This window comes from Mytilus trossulus, chromosome 2, assembly GCF_036588685.1.
Source record: "Mytilus trossulus isolate FHL-02 chromosome 2, PNRI_Mtr1.1.1.hap1, whole genome shotgun sequence".
Lineage (NCBI taxonomy): Eukaryota > Metazoa > Mollusca > Bivalvia > Mytilida > Mytilidae > Mytilus > Mytilus trossulus.
The window spans coordinates 34,469,519-34,480,548 of NC_086374.1; positions in this window are offsets into that span (position 1 = coordinate 34,469,519).

Sequence of the window (11,030 nt, forward strand, 5' to 3'; positions counted from 1 at the left end):
TATTATATAATAATATTATACATTGTTTACCAGTTGTGATATAATTCACTATAACGCGGACCATAATCGACATTGCTACAGCTTCTTACAGATACAGGATTTAATGCATCATAATTGCTTCAAGTCATGACTACATTGTAGCATTTATTTCATTAACAGACACAAAAATCGAACACGAAAGTCCAGCAGTTATATAAATGTTTGCATAACTTTTATTTAGAGCTTGCATGAAATCTTAAAATGAGTGCATTGACAGAAACCGGTTTGACGTGTCCGATAAACATGTTGATTTAGAAACAAGGTTCCAGTGCCTAGATTATGTTTTGCTTATTATATTCTGTTAAGATTTATAGATTTTTTTTTTAATTTGAATTACCTGTTCAATTATTCATAAAACCATTTAATGGTGAACGTAGTTTTATAAATGTAGATACAAATCTAAGCTTTGTTACTGAGAATAGGTTTGTCACGCTGACATATTTGAGCAGCATAGCGACACAAACTTCATAGTTTGATAGAAATGTATGATATTCTGGAAATAATTTTAACCCGTTTGAACCCGATCGGTAAGTATTGTTACCCTTTTGATTTGTAACGAAGACCTGAGGACAGCGCATTTGTTCTTCAGAGACATTTTGTCAAATAAAGTTATCACTATAAAATTTAAAAATAAACAGCTCTAATATTTGAAGAATAACAGTTTGTAAAAACTGCAATTTAAACATATTTCAAATATGAAATTTCATATATACTAAGGCAGCAATCATTTGATTTTCGGAGGGGGTGGGTGGGAGGCTTATGGATTTTTTTTGAAAAAAAGTTTTTTCCGGTTTTTGACCCTGAGAAAAAAGATTTTTTTCTTTCACCCTCAGCTGCCACTATATTTAATTCTAAAATTGAAAGAAAAAATAAATGTTGTCGAGTTGTCGCTAAAAAAATGCGAAAAAAAAGTTTGTCCAGAAAATCAAATGGTTGATGCCTAAAAAACTTATATGAAAAACATAAAATTAACGAAGAACAATATATTAACCTGATCAACTCATGATCACTGAAGTAAGACTGTGATTATTCAACAAAAATAGAAATTTGCAAGACAATGCCCAACTTTCCTCAATTTCCTGTAAATGCTCATTTATTGTGAGAATAGTACACATTCAAAGATAATCATTGGAGAAACAAAATGATTTTTACTGTGAAATTAGCCGTAGACATATTTAGTAAAAGGAAATTTCAGACATACATTCCCGTTTGAATGGTTTTACACTTATAGTTTTTTGGGGCCTTTTAAAGCTTGCTATTCATAGTGAGCGAAGGCTTCGTGTCTGTCTTATATTTATGTGTAGTGACTATAAAAAAGAAAATGTGGTGTGATTGTCAATGAGACAACTATCCACAAAAGACCAAAATGACACAAACATTAACAACTATAGGTCACCGTACGGCCTTCAACAATGAGCAAAGCCCATACCGCATAGTCAGCAATAAAAGGCCCCGATAAGACAATGTAAAACAATTGAAACGAGAAAACTAACGGCCTTATTAATGTAAAACAATTAACGAAAAACAAATATTTAACACATAAACAAACGACAACCACTGAATTACAGGCTCCAGACTTGAGACAGGCACATACATAAATAATGTGGCGGGATCCCAACCCTCCCCCTAATCTGGGACAGTGGTATAACAGTACAACATAAGAACGAACTATAAAAATCAGTTGAAAAAGGCTGAAGTCATCGGATAGACAAAAAATACAAGTGGACGTGACGTTCTTATTTACAAGTTTGTTGCATGTTCAAATACTGACAAAACCCAAATTCATTTTTAATCAAAATCAGCCTTAAATTCAAAACTACATCGGTATAAAGAAAAGGTTTAATGGCTAATGAGGAAAAAACAAAACCAAGGTATTGAATATAAGGTGTTTTCAATACCGGGAGGGCGGTGCATTTAATAACTTAACTAGTACTTAATCTGTATCAAAAACTATTACTTTATGAAAATAACTTTGTTCTATTAAAGAAACATGCTAAACTTCAGCAACAAAATTATCTGTAATACAAAAGAAATCGTTTTTTTTTTTAAAGTATCACAATTAACAGGCTCTTAAAACTCGAAGAAAATCACGACAGACCAAATACAGTTTTCTATACTATTAAACGAGAAAACCTCATTTGTTTGTCGCTACTCTTCCTTCCACAATAATTTAATGATCATGCCTCTGGCTGACATGAATTGTCATTTATATGATTATAATTATAAATTTACTGTTCAATTTTTTGAAATACTAAGGCTTCAGGCATAGATAGCTGTATTTGGCAAAACTTTTAGGAATTTTAATCCTCAATGCTCTTTAACACAATATTGACTGTTGTACCCCTATTTTTGACATTTTTACTCTTGAGTATGTTTGTTTTGTTCATGCATCGTTGACAATGTAATGGAATTTGATGCGACTGTCATACAAGTGAGAGGTTTAGCTAGCTATAAAACCAGGTTCAATCCACCATTTTCTACATGAGAAAATGCCTGTACCAAGTTAGGAATATGACAGTTGTTATCCATTCGTTTGATGTGTTTGGACTTTTGATTTTGCCTTTTGATTTTTGATTTTCCTATTTGAATTTTCTTCTGAGTTCAGTATTTTTGTGTTTTTACTTTTTTTTTTTAACCTTGTACTTTATTTGGCCTTTTTAACTTTTTGAGGATTCGAGCGTCATTGATGAGTCTTTTGTAGACCAAACGCGCGCCTGGCGTATATACTAAATTTAGTCCTGGTATCCATGACGAGTTTATCTACCATGCATAGTCGCAATGATCGCATTTGTCATCCTCGCTTATGATTATTCCGTTTGGGTTATTTTATGAGAAAAAAAACGAAAATAAAGGCGTCCAGATATTGTTTACGTCATTGGGTGGACTTTTAAGACAGACATGACAGTTGCAAGTTATGGTTCTACCCTTTAGGCTAAAATAGTAAAAAAAAAAAAAGGCAGGACCCAATTTGGTAAAAAATAAAAAGGCAGAACTGAGATTACATATAAAAAAAATAGAGCACTATTTTTACCCCCCCCCCCCAAAAAAAAAACCAAACAAATCCCATAAAAATCAAATGTTAGCCCCCTTACACCAATTTTATTTAATTGACCTACTCTGTGTCATTTTAAACTGTCCTACACGGAAGTCTCGCAATATTCCAAGAGTTGGAATTATAAGGATTAACCGGTTTGTTGTGTTTTAATTGAACTGTCGGCACACACACTGAATAAAAAAACCAATGTTTAATCCTATATTAATATTTAATCTTTTTAAACATCCATGACGCATATAGAGATGTGTGTTTTCAGTGAACGGGCCAACTCTATCTTAGGCACTCTATCTTAGGCAAACTATCTTAAATTTAAATTCCAACGGGTGTTTTCAGTTACCCGACCAATTAACTGTATCTTGGTCAAACCAACTTAAATTTAAATTCCCGCGATTCGCAGGTGTGTTCTAGTAAGATTATAAATCAAAAGGGTTTCCTACACTGCAACAAGAAAGAAAACTTTTTGTCGGGTTGTTGTCTCTTTGATATATTCCACATGTTGATTCTCAATTTTATATCAAATATATTATGAACATGACAAGTTATAATTTTGGTCCTAGTCAATAGTACACTAAATGTATATGTAATACCTTAAAAAAACAGAAGACACTATAATTATTGGAACATGAATTGCCATTGGCCAAAATATACTTGGCAGTTAGTGCACAGCAGGATAATGTTAATATTTGCGTGAGATAAGAACATTATGCAAAAGGTAAAATCACACAAATACTGAACTCTCAGGAAAATTCAAAAGCTCAAGCACATCAAACGAATGGATAACAACTGTCACAGTTATGACATGGTATAGGCATTTTCTTATGTAGAAAATGGTGGATTGATCCTGGTTTTATAGCTTGCTAAACTTCTCACTTGTATGACAGTCGCATAAGATTCCATAATATTGACAACGATGCGTAAAAAACACAAACAGACAAAATAGGTAAAAATGTTAATGTTACAGCAGTCAACATTGTGTTAAAATCTTGGTTTTACTTCAGACTTACTTGTTAACTGCAATTCAAACGTATTTGTAATATTAATCATCTTATAGGATTTGTGACTTTAACAAAACAAAAACATTGTTGACAAAAGAGACTCTAGTTTTATGTCATCTTCTTAAAAGTATCTTTTATAAACAACATCAACAAAAATAATAACTACTTGGTCAATTACAATTTCAAGGTATTCTGCGTCAGGTTTTATTTCATTTTTAAAATATATTGGAGTTTGTACGATAATAAATGTTCCTTCTTCATATCACCCTTATCCTTTATTCAAGTTACTTGAATTTCCTACCTATATATTTATCCAATGACATTTCGTCCACACTTGTCTTGAAATTCAAAAGATACCATTGTACAATAACACAACGACGGGATGTATAAGTACAGAGTCACGGTATATTTATCGCAAAAACACCACAAGTCATATATCCAATAATGACAGGACGTACTAGTACCTAAAGTATTTTAATCACAATAAAATATATATGTAAAACGAAGCACACATAGGCATATATCAAACTTTACAACCTCATTAATTGCTTTCATATTTTTTTATTTCTATTTTTGTATGTTAAATCCACCTATAAACGATTAAGATTTAAAATACTGGGACCGAATGGTTCGAAAATAAAATCACAAAAATACAGAAAGTCCCTAATCAAATTGCAAATATATAACATGAAACGAATAGACAACAACCGACTCTAACCTTTGTTAGTCTTGTATGATTTTTAATTTCAGTTACTTGTGTATAATTCGGAGTTTAGTATGACGTCCATGATCACTGAACTAGTATACATATTTATTCAGGGGCCAGCTGAAGGACGCCTCCATGTGCGAGAGTTTTTCGCTGTATTGAAGATCCATTCATTGGTGGCCTTCGACTGTTGTCTGCACTATGGTCGTGTTGTCTGTTTGACACATTCCCCATTACCAATCCCAATTTTATAGTAGAAAAGCATATGAATTTAAAGAAGAGTGTCAAACAAGACGAAGGAATATATGAATGCGATTTGCAAAATGTGCTTTTAAGGGACTGCACCAAGTTCTGGCTAAATCAACGGTTGAACAATTGCCACCTGGGGGAGCATAATTCAGTCATTCAGAAGAAATTAGAGGAAAAGCAGTCAGTGACTCGATCTTTTTTTAAGATATAGTTCAAACAACGTCTAACGAACTTTATCTGATGTTTGTTTTTTAAATTAGAAATCTTTGTTCACGACTCTACATGCCGAGAAAGGGAACACAATTTTAGAAGACAAACGAATGCTGGTGACGATTTCTGATTTCATGTCATGTCATGTATGTGTAAAAATCTTGACCACTTCAAACTTATGTTTTACTGTGGCTAATTAGTTTTTATTGATACCTTTGTCAATCAATTTTCCGAAAAATAAGTAGTTAGCAATATCCTTAAACTTTACTTTCCGCTATATAAATGATGTTCTCTCACTAAATTCTTTAATTTGGTGACTATGTTCAACGCATCTTATCCCATTGAATTAGAGATAAAGGATACAACCGATACAAGTTGTGTCTGCCTCATATCTTGCCTTACATCTAGAAATTGACAATGAGGGTCGGTAAAAATAAAAATTTTACGACGATATCTATTTCCAATTTTCCCCTTTACATCGAAAGCTACTAACCAATGAAAATAGTATTGGTGAAAAACAATTCGAGTTGTTTGAAAGATTAGCTGAATTATGTCCGATTATAGAAGGGACTGGACTAAATGAGTGCTAAGAAAGAAACTGTTCAGCTTGCGGTGTACACCTACTACAAATTAGTGAATCTACAAAATGGAAATATACAAAACCAGGTGGAACACTTGAAAACCGTATTAAAAATTTCCTGGTCACAGTTTTAGGACAAAATGACGAACAGATCAATTGAAGAAAAGTTATCTGAACATGAATGCATTACAGTCACTAACAGTGCATGATTTTTCAGAACGCTACCGATGCACAGAGAGAAAATGAAATGCAATTTTTCTACTTAAAGCCAAAAGAAGTATCTATCCACGTTACTTTAATTAACCGTCATGTTGTTTTAGAGATCGAGCACCCCAGATGACCCTACTATAATATGTGAACACATATCATATCACCAGATGAGAAACATGACCATTATTATAACCGTTCTGTTCATAATCTTTTATCTAAATATTGCAACGAAATAAATTATCGTTTTGATACTATGTACGAATTTTGTGAAGGTTGTCTGACAATATAACAGTCGGCATTATATAGGTACACTGGCAGATTTGTATCCGAATTTGGATAAAAAATAATTAGGAACTAATCTGTAAGTTGTCATTGAAAGGGGACACCATGATGCCACTGGTACGCTTTTCAAAAATTAAGCAGATGTTGGCGTTATACGCGGGAAATGTCAGATATGTTTACTGTAGAACGATTTCAATTCACGCAGTTTTGCATTACAACACCACATATGTGATGATGAGGTAAATTATATCTTTCTCCTTGAAGCTACATCGAGGAGTAATGTTCCTACGGGAGAGCAGACTGATGAGTGGGGGTTTTATTTCCCTGCAGGAACATCTGTAATGGAATCTATGGACATTGTTAAATGAAGAAAAACATCACGGTTAACAGTATTCTTTTGAAAATCAAAAAAGCAATTGCCCCAAGCACTTCGGTGTTGTATGTATGCCAAGTCAGTATTTTGAGAAGAAAATGACAAATATTTTGGAATGTATTACTTAATGTGAACTGATTCATTGTTTTCAATTCGAAATTCATTTTGTTTCACGGCTGCATTATGAATTACGGCACAGGATGAGAGATAGAACAGTAGTTTACCGCAATTCGAAAAAATAAATCCGGGTTACAAACTAAAACTGAGGGAAACGCATCAAATTTAAGTAATCTACGACAAAACAGAAACACAACATTAAAATGTAACACGCAGACACGACCTATTGTTTAACAATGGTCATTTCCCTGACTTGGTACCAGGCATTTTAAAAATAAAAATGGTGGATTGAACCTGGTTTTGTGGCATGCCAAACCTCCATGACAGGACTACAATACAAATAAATGAGAGAAAATATATAGGACAGACAAACAAATGAATAATAGCCATCAAATGTACCAGGTTAAAAATTAATACGCCAGACGACGTGTGCCAGGTGCACACAAGACTAACCAGTAACGCTAAGTTTGGAGGCCAAAACAGTACAAAGTTGAAAAGCACTGAGGATCAAAAGTCCCAAAACAGAATGTAACCAATACGTCAGGGACAAGAACCATCATAATTATTTAGAATAAGAATAACCACAATAGATATACATGATTAAACTGAAGTGGTGACTAGCTATAGAATAAAAACGGGACACATCACACAAAATACAGCCGTTATAGATTAAACTCAGTGCAAGGCTCAACATGACGTTACATTTGAATTTGTAAAATGTAACCCATACGCCTTTATAAAAGAACTACATGATTTAACTGAAGTGGTGACTAGCTATAGAATAAAAACAGAAAAATACAAAAAAACACAGCCGTGTTAGCCAAAACCCAGGGTAAGGCTCAAAATGACGTCACATTCGAATTTGTAAAACAAGTTCCCAAGAATTTGTATTGAATTCAAGATTAAATTTAATTTACTTTTTCTGAAGATTTTAAAAAAAATTTACTTCTACATTAGAGGTCAAGAAATGTATGCCGTATGTTTTTCTTCTGACGTTTGATAAATCTTGCATTATACAATGTGTAAGTTTTAGAAATGCAAAATAAGGCAAATTTTACAAAGGAAAAAAATCACATGAAATTAAAGCACATATTTATTTTATCACTAATTTACAGGCCCGTAGCAAGTAAGGAGAAGGGGGGGGGGGGGGGGGTCTTTGGACTCATAAACTCGACTTCAACCGTCACAAATCGTACAGAACATTGACTTTAACAGTGCTTATTTGTTTTCAAGGGGGTTCGGTCGAACCCCCTGGCTACGGGTATGCTAAAATTGTTAGTAAACCCGTCTTTAAGGTTTATGACCCTTTTCTCTAGCCATTTTTTGTACGAATTTTTCAAACTTTAATTATATCTAAACTACAGATGTAATGAATAATAGAGATAGGCCAATTTGTACATATACCAAGAGGAAACTTGATGCAAAGCATTATTATTTATTGTTTCATTGCATTAAATAGAAAACGAATACTTTGGCAAATAAACCAAAATGTTTATAAAAAATTCACAGAGATTTTTTATTATTCACTTTCTTTTTATGATGTACTAGAGTTTATTTTTTTTAAGTAACATGTAAATGCTAAAATACCTCGTGCTGAGTCACTGAAGTCGAGCGCACCCTGCAAAGTGTACTTGCTTTGGTCCATATTTTAATTTGTTTTAACCAATAACCACATTAATAGACTCGTTTTAAGGAAATCAATGTTAGCACTGCATGCAATAATCTTATATCCATCAGTCAAGAAATAGCCAAATATGAGGGTACAAGGATAAATGCTGTCACAGTGGATTTTCTATAAAATTTCCATATGTTTAGCATTGAATCAACGCAAGGGTACATAATCCTTAACAACTATCCCCTCCCACTAAAAATCAAGATTGGAAGTTAAATATTGTCATCATTGTTTTGATGGATATCAAAATATTACAATAACTGAAAACGCGCAAAAATTGATTTGTTTAAATAAAGGCAACAGTAGTATACCGCTGTTCATTACTCATAAATCCATGGACAAAAAACCAAATCGGGGTAACAAACTAAAACCGAGGAAAAATATAAGAGGAGAACAACGACATAACACTAAAATGTAACGCACACAGAAACGGACCGAGAATAACAAATATAACATCAAAACCAAATACATGAATTTGGGATAGACAAGTACTGTGACACGTCGTATCGCAATGTAAATTTACACTAAAAAAGAAGAGAAAACAAACGACGCAACGTTAAACTGCAACACACACACAGAACCGAACTATAATATAACAATGGCCGTATTCCTGACTTGGTACAGGTCATTTTTAAAGGAAAAAATGGTGGGTTGAACCTGGTTTTGTGGCATGCCAAACCTTGCACTTTATGGCCATGTAAAATATAACATCAACATGACAACGCAACACCACAGGACTACAATATAAATAAATTAGAGAACACAATTAACAAAGAATCACACGAACAACAGCCAACAAAAGGCAACAAGTTCAAAATTTTAATACGCAAGAAGTGCATTTTGTCCACCTAAGACCTTCTAGTGACGCCCAGATACAAAAGTTTGAAAGCCGAAACAAGTACAGAGTTGAACAGCATCGAGGACCAAAAGATCAAAAAAGTTGTGCCAAAAACAGCAAGGGTTTTCTGTTAGTAACCAGAAAATCCCTAAAACGTTGATCTAAAAAACACTATACACCGGGCTTCCCTACTGCCATGTTTAAAAGAAGAAATAACTATCAAACTAAAAATAATCAGGCCTTTCTGCTTGTCACTACGATTTTCAGAATTCCTTAATGTTTTGCCATAAACAGATAAGGTATCTATTCGTGAAGAAGAAACTCCTTAGTATTTAAAAAAATCAACATTTTGTAAACATTAAGTTAAAAATATGGCTATATCATTGATAACTCGTATCTCAAGTGTTCAATACCGGGCTGGTGACCCCCTCTGGGAAAAAAACTCCACCAGCAGTGGCATCGACCCAGTGGTTTTAAATAATCTCATCAGAGCTATAGTGTGTGTATTTGAAAGTATAGCTGGAAGGACTGAAAGAAATAGAAAACAAGCGTTATGAAAAACTAAAAAAACAAATGGCTTAGAAAAGTAATAATAGAGCTTTAATTAGAACATTTTTTTTAAGTCATCCTTTGCCATGCTGGTTGGGAAAAAACACTTGTATTTTGCTAAATGTTCACACACTTTGTTATGCAATTTGTCTCTTTGGGTAAATCTCAGGGCATTTTCAATTTCAATTAAAGTAGCATGTTGCTTATTTCCCCTCATATTCATCATGACAGAATATGCATCTTTAATCTTAGAATTATTAGAAAAGAGGGACGAAAGATACCAGAGGGACATTCAAACTCAAATATCGAAAATAAACCGCCTTTGCATGGCTCAAAATACTAAGACAAATAATAGTATAGAAGACACAACATGGAAAACTAAAGACTTAGCAACATGAACCCCACCAAAAACTGGGGGTGATCTCATGTGCTCCGGAAGAATACGCACATCCTGTTCCGCATGTGGCACCCGTCGTGTTGCTAATGTTATTATAAATCTTGTAAATAGTCTAATTCGATAGGTCACATTCCTGAAATGGGAAGGGTATTGTAGAAAGTGAATCTGATGGTTATTCAGCATTATTTTTTTAGTCACTTTTAACTGATGTATAGGTATTTGATTTTAGGGTGGAAACCTAAAGCTGAATTCACTGTCTCATTGTTTTCAATTGAGAATGGGTCGCTGCTATTAGATGTTATCAGCTTTGTCAAAAAGTTACCATTCGTTATGTCATAATCAATGGGACAGCAAACTCTTAACTCCGACTGCTTCGTCCTCAATCTCACTAATCGTTAATTTGGGGCTTAAATCTTTGAACTTTCTCACATACGATTTTCTTGACAAAATTATTGTTATTAATAACCCGTGCTGGCGATTTTACCGGGTCGGTCGTTGGAGAGGAAACAAACAATATTGTATGTTTGGCTCTACTTTGTGTCCTTTCAAGGACAAACAGTATTAAAATGCTAATAGTCTAAATTAAATAGCATATGTTACATATGTTCATAATTACAAATCAACTGTAAACAGAACTTATTTTTTTTAAACTAAGGCTTTTCTACTTCAGGAATATATTACCTTAGCCGTATTTGGCATAACTTTTAGGAATTTTTTGTCCTCAATGCTCTCCAACTTCGTACTTATTTGGCCTTTTA